The sequence below is a fragment of the Cyclopterus lumpus genome, chromosome 12, assembly GCF_009769545.1.
Source record: "Cyclopterus lumpus isolate fCycLum1 chromosome 12, fCycLum1.pri, whole genome shotgun sequence".
In the NCBI taxonomy this organism is placed as follows: Eukaryota; Metazoa; Chordata; class Actinopteri; order Perciformes; family Cyclopteridae; genus Cyclopterus; species Cyclopterus lumpus.
Window position 1 is genome coordinate 21684598 of NC_046977.1, and position 12713 is coordinate 21697310.

Here is a 12713-nt window from a genome sequence, read left to right on the forward strand (position 1 = left end):
GGAATCCTGAATGGACAATGCATTCTTTTGGCTGCGTAAACCACAAACCCATGGTGCGTCAGTGGCAATTTGATTTATGTTTGTTTTTGATTTGTTGGACAAATGGCCACTACATAAAGTAAAAAACCTTGCCTTTGAACTCAGAGACGGATCCCGCACCAATGGACGGGTCGGGTCGTATTGGATTTCGGAAAGACGGGCAGAACGGATTATTTTATTCATAACTTTGGATCATCGACGGGGAAACTGCATTGGCCCGGATCAACTAAGAGCTCAACCTTCTCACAAGAAACTGGTACGTGATACGACTGCTGTAGAGGACAACGGCCAAACGAGTGGAGTTTAAAAGTCGCTGTTTACATCCATGTTTCGTGAAGTTTGAGTGACAGCGGTGAATCGCTGCATAGGATCATTGTGCAATACCTGCGCACCACCGTCATCGGCTTTGATTAAAAGCCCGACTTCAGTGTGTGTCTTTGTGTGATGAAACGGATCGGATCGGCCAGTGAGCACTCTGTTTGCTGCCCTTGAACCGTATTTATGTCCGATTGCGGATTTTGATTGCTGTGCAACAAGCAGTTTAGAAGAAGCGATCAACATGTCTGACGTTGAGGCGAGTGACGTTGAATCGCTGTCAGCAAAAAGGAACATTCAATTAACTTCTAAGGGCTTGGGCTTCTACACGGAAATGTGCCAGCAAAAGAGGAGTACAAAATGTAAACAAGCCAAAAGGTGTTTGGGAAACATACGTGCGTTGATGGCATCAAATGAAAATGTCAATTCAGTGACTGCTGAGCTTACTAAGTTCATCACGTGTTACCAAGACGCAAATGAAATACATGAATCTTTTGTGAACTTACCTTTACCACAAGATGAAGTTGCAAGGCAAAATAAGAACCACGAAGAAAAAATGACAATGTTCTATGATTTCACTGAAAAAGTAAAAGGCTGGCTGTCTGAAATGGGTCAACCATATGTGCAGCCAAATGAAGACCTCAACGACCAGCATGTCGCAGATGAGATAAACCCTGAAGATAGTGCTTCTAACGTGTCAAGGGTAAAGGTCAACTCTGTGAGGACACACGCCCAGCTATCACGGATTTCATCAACATCATCTGCACGCATTGAAGCTAAAGCCGACAGGGCTGCTCTGATGGAGCGGGTTGCTGCTCTAAAAAGGAAACATTTAATAGAGGATCAAGAGGAACGTTTGAGGAAAGAAAAGGAACAATTGGAGCTTGATACAGAATTGGCAGTAACAAATGCAAAGCTTCATGTCTTGGAAATCAATTCATCACAGTCTGGCTCAAAATGTTCGGACGGCATGAACTCTTATTTTGAAAGGAACACTTCTCAAAAAACAATTCAATTAAGTCCCCATGCCCACACCTTTGTTCCAGTTAACATGGATGAAAGAGATCATGGGGTTTCTGTTTCTGATCCCATAACTCAACCACAGGTTGTCAGGCCTAAGCAAAGGCCAGCCACACAAACTGAATGAAAACCAAGCAGGACGTGTGCAACCTCAAACCCAAACTCTGACTGAGAACTATCAGAATGATATTGTAAATGTTATGCAAAGACAAAATGACATCGCTGCTCTGCTGGTTCAGCAAAATCTGTGCTCTGTCCTTCCTGTACGAAATATTCCTGTGTTTGATGGAGACCCTCTTCAATACAGGTCTTTCATCAGAGCTTTTGAAAATGGAGTGGAGGAGAAGACAACTAATTGGAGTGACTGTTTACACTTTCTCGAACAATACACCAGGGGGCAGCCAAGAGACCTGGTGGGCAGTTGTCAACATTTACCTTCAGAACAAGGATACCAAAGAGCCAAAAGTCTTCTAGCAGAGCACTTTGGAAACGAGTACAAAATTGCATCTGCCTATATGGAAAAAATTCTCAGCTGGACACCTGTTAAAAGTGAAGATCTTAAAGCATTAAAATCATTCTCTCTCTTTCTTCGAGGATGCTCAAATCTAACAGAGCAAATGATGCATATGAAGGAACTGGACCTACCATCCATTATGAGGAGCATCATCTTGAAACTTCCTTATAAATTAAGGGAAAGGTGGAGAAATGTTGCTTGTGATCTGCATGAGCGAAGTGGCCGGAGAGCACTGTTTAATGATCTTGTTGTATTCATTGAAAAGCAGGTCAGAATTGCCTCGGATCCACTTTTTGGAAACATTCAGGATTCACAATCCACCAAATTGAGAGCCTCTAACATTGGTCATTTGACACAAAGGAAAAAGGGAAGCAGCTTTGCCACCAATGTTACTGCAGTAAAAGGAGTCGTCAGTACTCCGTATACAGAAAACAAGACCAAGTCTTTCTCTATTCACAACTGTCTGTTTTGCTTCAAAAGTTGTCACCCGATAGATAAATGTCCACAGTTTAAAGAGAAAGGACATCGTGATAAGATCAATTTTATCAAGGAACAGGGTATTTGTTTTGGTTGCCTGAAAGTAGGCCACATAAGCAAAGACTGCAGGAGTCGCTTGGATTGCAATGTGTGTCACCAGAAGCACCCAGGAGTCCTTCATATAGAACGGCAGGATAAAGGAACAGCCTTACATCAACCCCAACAGTCTGTGAGCCCTCCAAGTGTTTCAACTGCAATGTCTCAGACCTGTGGCCATATTGGGGCTGGTTATGAAGATAATTCCATCTTTTCTATTGTTGCAGTCAAAGTCAAGAGCCAGAGGGGCAACAAAACGGTGCAGACATATGCCTTTTTGGATCCAGGAAGTTCAGGCACATTCTGTACCGAGAACTTGGCAAGAAAATTGAACTTGAGGGGTAAAAGAACGAGTATTCTATTGAGAACAATGGGTCAAAAGAAGGTTGTAAATGCACATATTCTGTCAGGTCTTGAGGTGTCTGGCATGAGTGCAAATGATTTCATTGAGTTACCTGATGTTTTAACTCAAAAGACCATGCCTGTTTCTACACTGAATGTCCCACGACAGGAGGATCTTGATCAATGGTCCTATCTCAAGGATGTTAAGCTCCATGACATTGATGCAGATGTTGAGCTACTAATTGGAACTGATGCTTCAAAAGTGATGGAGCCTTGGGAGCTGATAAACAGCCAGGATGAGGGACCCTATGCAGTGAGAACCAGAGTTGGTTGGGTCATTAATGGTCCACTGCGTGGCAGAAGCAGTACAAGTAAGAGTGGCTGCCCTGCTGTAACAGCCAATCGAATCTCTGTGGAACATCTGCAAGAAATGCTGGTTAAACAGTATAACCATGACTTTAATGAGAGATCATCAGAGGAGCAGATTGAAATGTCCAGAGAAGATATCAAGTTCATGAATGTTATGAGCACCACAACAGTATTAACAGGAGACCATTACTGTATTGATTTACCTTTCAGACAGGAAAATTCTGTCTTGCCTAACAATCGCTGTGTTGCAGAACAGCGCCTACGGAGCCTGAAAAGAAAAATGGATAAGAATGGCCCATTTAAGGATGAATACACCACATTTCTAAACAACATGATAACTCAAGGATATGCTGAGATGGTACCTGCTGATCAACTAGAACAAAGTGATGGAAAGGTGTGGTATATCCCTCATCATGGAGTCTATCATCCCAGGAAAGGCAAACTGAGGGTTGTTTTTGATTGTGGAGCAACTTATGAAGGGATATCACTGAACTGCCAGCTCTTGCAGGGCCCTGATCTTACTAACACTCTTATTGGAGTTCTCATCCGATTTAGGCAAGAGCCTGTTGCAGTAATGGCTGACATCCAAGCCATGTTTCATCAAGTGCATGTCTCAGAGGAGCACATCAACTTTCTTCGCTTTCTCTGGTGGCCTGATGGTGACACTGCACAGTCTCCACGGGAGTATCGGATGAAAGTACATCTGTTTGGAGCTGTATCCTCACCAAGTTGTGCAAATTATGCTTTGAGGAGAACTGCAGATGATAATGTCAAAAATTTCCCTGCGGAAGTGATAAATACAGTCAAAAATAGTATCTATGTTGATGACTGCCTGAAATCCATGGCTTCAGAGGAAGAAGCACTACAAATGATCAAGGACTTGAACGCTCTTTGTCATAAAGGAGGGTTCAATCTTTCAGGATGGATCAGCAACAGCCGCAGAGTACTGCGGTCAATCGCAGAAGACAAACGACCAAAAGAACTGGTGGAACTGGATCTGGATACAGACCAACTTCCAATGGAGCAAGCACTAGGACTACAGTGGAGCATTGAAACTGACACATTCAAGTTCAGGACCTCATTACGACAACAGCCACAGACCAGAAGAGGCATCTTGTCAGTGGTCAGCTCACTTTATGACCCTTTAGGATTTCTATCCCCATTTAGTATGCCAGCCAAGCTTTTGTTGCAGGAGCTTTGTAAGAGAAACTTGGGATGGGATGACGCTATGCCCCACTCCTTCTCTGAGCAATGGTCTAATTGGCTTGAGGACCTTCGAAGGATGTCTGAGTTCAAAGTGGACCGCTGTATTAAGCCCAGAGACTTTAGAGACCCTGCTACAGCCCAACTTCACCACTTTTCTGATGCCAGTCAGGTTGGATATGGAACTGTGTCCTATGTGAGATTGGAAAAAGACTGTAAAGTACATGTTGCATTTCTCTTAGGAAAGGCCAGAGTGGCTCCACTAAAGCAGACTACAATTCCTCGACTGGAACTCACAGCCGCAGTTCTTGCTGTTCGAGTTGATAAAATGCTTCGGAAGGAGTTACAATTTAAACTTGAGAAGTCAGTTTTTTGGACTGACAGTACAACTGTTCTTAAATATATCTCCAGTGAAACCAGGCGATTCCACACTTTTGTGGCAAACAGAACCGCTTTAATCAGAGAAACGGCCGATGTGGATCAGTGGAGATATGTGGGTTCTGAGGAGAATCCAGCAGATGAAGCATCAAGAGGATTAAGAGCTGAGGATTTCCTGAAAAGCAGGAGATGGATAAAAGGACCGGAATTTCTATTCAAGTCAAAGGAGGCGTGGCCTAAACTGGAGGTGGATCTTGATGCGATTTTAGCAGATGACCTTGAAGCGCTCACACCAAACCACATTCTAATGTTAAAGGGCAAACCAACCATACCACCAGGACTGTTTGATAAAGATGATCTATACATCAGGAAAAGATGGAGGCAAATACAGTACATGGCTGAACTGTTTTGGAAGAGATGGATCTCTGAGTACCTACCGATGATGCAAGAGAGACAAAAATGGACAAGGCCAAGAAGAAGCCTCACTATTGGAGACATAGTTCTTGTTGCGGACTCCACAGCTCCAAGAGGATCTTGGATGATGGGAAAAGTGTTGGATGTAAGACCAGATGCAAAGGGTCTGGTGCGCTCTGTGCGGCTTCAAACAAGAACAAGCATTCTAGAGAGGCCGGTGACAAAGCTCTGTCTGCTATTGGAAGCAGCAGTTTAGCATCATGGACTAATGCTTTCTCTACCTCTATCATTCTCTACCTCTATTTTCTCTCATTTTTCTTTTTGTAGGTTCATCAAGAAGATTCACTTAAGGTTAAATGCATGGCACATAGAATAGTCCCTAATATTTCCTAGTTTGCCATTGAATTGTATGTTGCAGGAATAGCTCCGTTTGAGAATAGTATGTAATTGTGATTGTATGCACAATTAGGGGCCGGAATGTTGGAGCTATTTAATTGATATTAGTATTTAGTTGTTTTATTGACAAGTAGTATTGTTTAATCATTCAGGTTGTTTGCTTATTTAGGTTAGATGTTTTGATATATTAGAATAGCTTTTTTCTTGTGATAGTTTTTAGTTTAGTTTAATTCTTTATTGTTGTTGTCTAGATATATTTAGTCTTTTGGTTGTTCGTTAATTGGGTAACACTGTGGGCACCTGTGGTTATATGTAGGAGTAGGCAGGTACAGGACCAGCATGCACCTGGGTAGGCCTATGGTTTTTTACCAGCGCAGGAGAGGCAGCGTTAGGAGTTCCTTTGTTCTTTTGTTTGTTTGCTTGTTTTGTTTAGTTAAATAAATTATCAGAAAAACGGAATCCTGAATGGACAATGCATTCTTTTGGCTGCGTAAACCACAAACCCATGGTGCGTCAGTGGCAATTTGATTTATGTTTGTTTTTGATTTGTTGGACAAATGGCCACTACAGACATGGTTTGACCGCGGATCAGCCTTTGAGAAACCGGGAGAGCCTGATGTCAATCATCTTGTTAATCTTAGCTGGCTAATAGGACATTTGATCGACTTAGTACGAGAAATAGGGAAAAAGGATGTGGGTTTCTTCTCATACTTGTTTCACATAACATGCAGGTTTTCCATATTTAAGGCCGTAATGACCTTTTTTAAGAATTTCTTTTTTCATAGTCAGGACGCAGAGTTGGGATTAGAACCCAGGGAGCTGCTGAGAGGAATGTTTATCTTTTTAATAGGATTTTATTGTTACTTGCAGAGTCCACTGTTGGATATAAATGCTCACCTCCAGTCACCAGTCCGTCAAGCTCCTGAAGTTCCTTTGTAGGTGTAAACCTACTTGGCTAATAAAATACATTAAAATAAAACGTTTCTGATTCTGATTCTCACGGGATTTTATACAAACTATTTGCAGTTTTGTGTAATGGATCCGCTTTTGGATCCGGGCCAAATGAGCCGCTTTATGAACTGAACGGATGAATGAATTGAATGGATGTAACAAGCAATACAACAGCCGCTACAAAAAAGTAATTACATCTTGTGCATTTTAAATCTTGCAATCCACCACTAACTTTTGCACATAAAGAGAATGAAATGACACATCACAGTAAAACTCACACATTTGACTTTGTCTCTAACCCTTTTCACACATTCTTCTGCATCTGTGTCCTTGGCAATGAAAGTCCCTTTAAAATATGGGCAGCAGTACTTTAGTTGTTGTACTGTAGTAGTACTACTAAAGTACTACGTTCACAGTGGGGGACGTGGGTACTACTAAAGTACTAAAGTACTACATTCACAGTGGGGGACGAGAGTACTACTAAAGTACCACGTTCACAGTGGGGACGAGAGTACTACTAAAGTACTACGTTCACAGTGGGGGACGAGAGTAATACTAAAGTACCACGTTCACAGTGGGAGACGTGGGTACTACTAAAGTACTATGTTCACAGTGGGGGACGAGAGTACTACTAAAGTACTACGTTCACAGTGGGAGACGTGGGTACTACTAAAGTACTATGTTCACAGTGGGGGACGAGAGTACTATTAAAGTACTACGTTCACAGTGGGGGATGAGAGTACTACTAAAGTACTAAAGTACTACGTTCACAATGGGGGACTTTAGTACTACTAAAGTACTACGTTCACAGTGGGAGACGTGGGTACTACTAAAGTACTAAAGTACTACGTTCACAGTGGGGGACGAGAGTACTACTAAAGTACTATGTTCACAGTGGGGGACGAGAGTACTACTAAAGTACTATGTACACAGTGGGGGACGAGAGTACTACTAAAGTACCACGTTCACAGTGGGGGACGAGAGTAATACTAAAGTACCACGTTCACAGTGGGAGACGTGGGTACTACTAAAGTACTATGTTCACAGTGGGGGACGAGAGTACTACTAAAGTACTACGTTCACAGTGGGAGACGTGGGTACTACTAAAGTACTATGTTTACAGTGAGGGAGGAGAGTACTACTAAAGTACTAAAGTACCACGTTCACAGTGGGGGAAGAGAGTACTACTAAAGTACTATGTTCACAGTGGGGGACGAGAGTACTATTAAAGTACTACGTTCACAGTGGGGGACGAGAGTACTACTAAAGTACTAAAGTACTACGTTCACAGTGGGAGACGTGGGTACTACTAAAGTACTAAAGTACTACGTTCACAGTGGGGGACGAGAGTACTACTAAAGTACCAAGTTCACAGTGGGGGACGAGAGTACTACTAAAGTACTAAAGTACTACGTTCACAGTGGGGGACGAGAGTACTACTAAACTACTACGTTCACAGTGGGAGACGTGGGTACTACTAAAGTACTAAAGTACTACGTTCAGAGTGGGGGAGGAGAGTAATACTAAAGTACTACGTTCACAGTGTGGGATGAGAGTACTACTAAACTACTACATTTACAGTGGGGGACTTTAGTATTACTAAAGTACTAAAGTACTACGTTCACAGTGGGAGACGAGGGTACTACTAAAGTACTACGTTCACAGTGGGGGACGAGAGTACTACTAAAGTACTAAAGTACTACATTCACAGTGGGGGAGGAGAGTACTACTAAAGTACTAAAGTACTACGTTCACAGTGGGAGACGTGGGTACTACTAAAGTACTAAAGTACTACGTTCACAGTGGGGGAGGAGAGTACTACTATAGTACTACGTTCACAGTGGGGGACGAGAGTACTACTAAAGTACTACGTTCACAGTGGGAGACGTGGGTACTACTAAAGTACTATATTCACAGTGGGGGACGAGAGTACTACTAAAGTACTAAAGTACTACGTTCACAGTGGGAGACGAGGGTACTACTAAAGTACTACGTTCACAGTGGGAGATGTGGGTACTACTAAAGTACTACGTTCACAGTGGGGGAGGAGAGTACTACAAAAGTACTAAAGTACTACGTTCACAGTGGGGGACTTTAGTACTAATAAAGTACTACGTTCACAGTGGGAGACGTGGGTACTACTAAAGTACTAAAGTACTACGTTCACATTGAGAGACGAGAGTACTACTAAAGTACTACGTTCACAGTGGGAATACATGAGTACTACTAAAGTACTACGTTTACAGTGGGGGACGAGAGTACTACTAAAGTACTACGTTCACAGTGGGGGACGAGAGTACTACTAAAGTACTACGTTCAGAGTGGGGGACGAGAGTACTGCTAAAGTACTACGTTCACACTGGGAGACGAGAGTACTCCTAAAGTACTACGTTCACACTGAGAGACGAGAGTACTACTAAAGTACTACGTTCACAGTGGGAATACATGAGTACTACTAAAGTACTACGTTCACAGTGGGGGACGAGAGTATTACTAAAGTACTACGTTCACAGTGGGAGACGAGAGTACTACTAAAGTACTACGTTTACAGTGAGGCACGAGAGTACTACTAAAGTACTACGTTCACAGTGGGAGACGAGAGTACTTCTTAAGTACTACGTTTACAGTGGAGGACGAGAGTACTACTGAAGTACTAAAGTACTACGTTCACAGTGGGAGACGAGAGTACTACTAAAGTACTACGTTTACAGTGGGGCACGAGAGTACTACGTTCACAGTGGGGGACGAGAGTACTACTAAAGTACTAAAGTACTACGTTCACAGTGGGAGACGAGAGTACTACTTAAGTACTACGTTTACAGTGGGGGACGAGAGTACTATTAAAGTACTACGTTAACAGTGGGGGACGAGAGTACTACTAAAGTACTAAAGTACTACATTCACAGTGGGAGACGAGAGTACTACTAAAGTACTACGTTCACACTGGGAGACGGGAGTACTACTAAAGTATTACGTTCACAGTCGGAATACATGAGTACTACTAAAATACTACGTTCACAGTGTGGGACGAGAGTACTACTAAAGTAACACGTTCACAGTGGGGGACGAGAGTACTGCTAAAGTACTACGTTCACAGTGGGAGACGTGGGTACTACTAAAGTACTATGTTCACAGTGGGGGACGAGAGTACTACTAAAGTACTACGTTCACAGTGGGAGACGTGGGTACTACTAAAGTACTATGTTCACAGTGGGAAACGAGAGTACTACTAAAGTAACACGTTCACAGTGGGGGACGAGAGTACTGCTAAAGTACTACGTTCACAGTGGGAGACGTGGGTACTACTAAAGTACTACGTTCACAGTGGGAGACGTGGGTACTACTAAAGTACTACGTTCACATTGGGAGACGTGGGTACTTTTAAAGTACTACGTTTACAGTGGGGGACGAGAGTACTACTAAAGTACTACGTTCACAGTGGGGGACGAGAGTACTACTAAAGTACTACGTTCACAGTGGGAGACAAGAGTATTACTAAAGTACTAAGGTCACATTTGGAGATGAGAGTTCTTCTAAAGTACTACGTTCACAGTGGGGGACGTGGGTACTACAAAAGTACTACGTTCACAGTGGGAGACGTGGGTACTTTTAAAGTACTACGTTTACAGTGGGGGACGAGAGTACTACTAAAGTACTACGTTCACAGTGGGGGACGAGAGTACTACTAAAGTACTACGTTCACAGTGGGAAACGAGAGTACTACTAAAGTAACACGTTCACAGTGGGGGACGAGAGTACTGCTAAAGTACTACGTTCACAGTGGGAGACGTGGGTACTTTTAAAGTACTACGTTTACAGTGGGGGACGAGAGTACTACTAAAGTACTACGTTCACAGTGGGGGACGAGAGTACTACTAAAGTACTACGTTCACAGTGGGGGACGAGAGTATTACTAAAGTACTAAGGTCACATTTGGAGATGAGAGTACTACTAAAGTACTACGTTCACAGTGGGGGACGAGAGTACTACTAAAGTACTACGTTCACAGTGGGAGACGAGAGTACTACTAAAGTACTACGTTTACAATGGGGGACGAGAGTACTACTAAAGTACTACTTTCACAGTGGGGGACGAGAGTACTACTAAAAAACTACGTTTACAGTGGGGGACGAGAGTACTACTAAAGTACTACTTTCACAGTGGGGGACGTTAGTACTACTAAAGTACCACGTTCACAGTGGGGGACGAGAGTACTACTAAAGTACTACGTTCACAGTGGGGGACGTTAGTACTACTAAAGTACTACGTTCACAGTGGGGGACGTTAGTACTACTAAAGTACCACGTTCACAGTGGGGGACGAGAGTACTACTAAAGTACTACGTTCACAGTGGGAGACGTATGTACTACTAAAGTACTACGTTTACAGTGAGGGAGGAGAGTACTACTAAAGTACTATGTTCACAGTGGGGGACGAGAGTACTATTAAAGTACTACGTTCACAGTGGGGGACGAGAGTACTATTAAAGTACTACGTTTACAGTGGGGGACGAGAGTACTACTGAAGTACTAAAGTACTACGTTCACAGTGGGAGACAAGAGTACTACTAAAGTACTACGTTCACAGTGGGGGACGTTAGTACTACTAAAGTAGTAGACTTCTATAAAACCAGAGGAGTCGCCCCCTGGTGGTCAAAAGAGAGAATCCAGCTTTAACACATGACGCATATACTTCAATACAACAAGAGGAGTCGCCCCCTTGTGGTCATAAGAGAGAATGCAGCTTTAACACATGAAGCATAGACTTCTATTAAACCAGAGGAGTCGCCCCCTGGTGGTCAAAAGAGAGATTGCAGCTTTAACACATGAAACATAGACTTCAATACAACAAGAGGAGTCGCCCCCTTGTGGTCATAAGAGAGAATGCAGCTTTAACACATGCAGCCTTGACTTCAATACAACCAGAGGAGTCACCCCCTGGTGGTTAAAAGAGAGAATGCAGCTTTAACACATGACGCATAGACTTCTATAAAACCAGAGGAGTCGCCCCCTGGTGGTCAGGATAGAGAATGCAGCTTTAACACATGAAGCATAGACTTCAATACAACAAGAGGAGTCGCCCCCTGGTGGTCAAAAGAGAGAATGCAGCTTTAACACATGAAGCATAGACTTCAATACAACAAGAGGAGTCGCCCCCTGGTGGTCAAAAGAGAGAATGCAGCTTTAACACATGAAACATAGACTTCAATACAACAAGAGGAGTCGCGCCCTGGTGGTCAAAAGAGAGAATGCAGCTTTAACACATGACGCATAGACTTCTATTAAACCAGAGGAGTCGCCCCCTGGTGGTCAAAAGAGAGAATGCAGCTTTAACACATGACGCATAGACTTCTCTAAAACCAGAGGAGTCGCCCCCTGGTGGTCAGGAGAGAGAATTCAGCTTTAACTGGATTAGTTTTATTTTCAGTTAGTCCTGGGTGTGAGGTTAGACCATGTCCTGGTGTGAGGTTAGACCATGTCCTGGTGTGAGGTTAGACCATGTCCCGGTAACCAGTGAAGGTCACGGAGGAGTGGAGGATTGTGGGTAAATTATGAGGTTGAAGACCAGTCGAGCAGCTGCATTCTGGATGAGCTGCAGAGGTCGAATGGCATTAGCAGTTTCTTAAACATCCATGAGACTGAAACACACATTAATTAGTCTATTCATTATTTCATTAAGCTGAAATTAATCAAACTTGTTTATAATTATATTATTTTTAGTAATTTAAGGTAAAATCTCCAGTTCTAGCTCTTCAAATGTTAATATTTTCACTTTTCTATTTGACTATGAAACTGAATATATTTTGGTTTTGGACTGTTGGTTGGACAACATAACATTTTAAGGCATTTTGTAGGAAATAATGTGGTTATGTAAATAGGCTTAAATAGACTACGGTCACATGGCTTAATTAATATGGACTTTAAAAGAGTAAAATTCAAGTCAACAAGTCGATGGATTCAATGTCAGTATAATGACACTCGTGTCGAGTTCCACACTGTTACATGATTTAAATGGCTGACTTCCGGGACCGTTTAGAGCATGGTCCCAAGAGACTTTCTTTTCAGTTTACATCTTCGCCGATCAAACTTCGCCGATGCTCCAACTCGCCGCCCTTCAACGAATCCATACAATCTTCACAGTGAAGCATTATCAAGGTATTAAGTCTATTCTGACACATTCTGAGAGGGATCTGATTAAT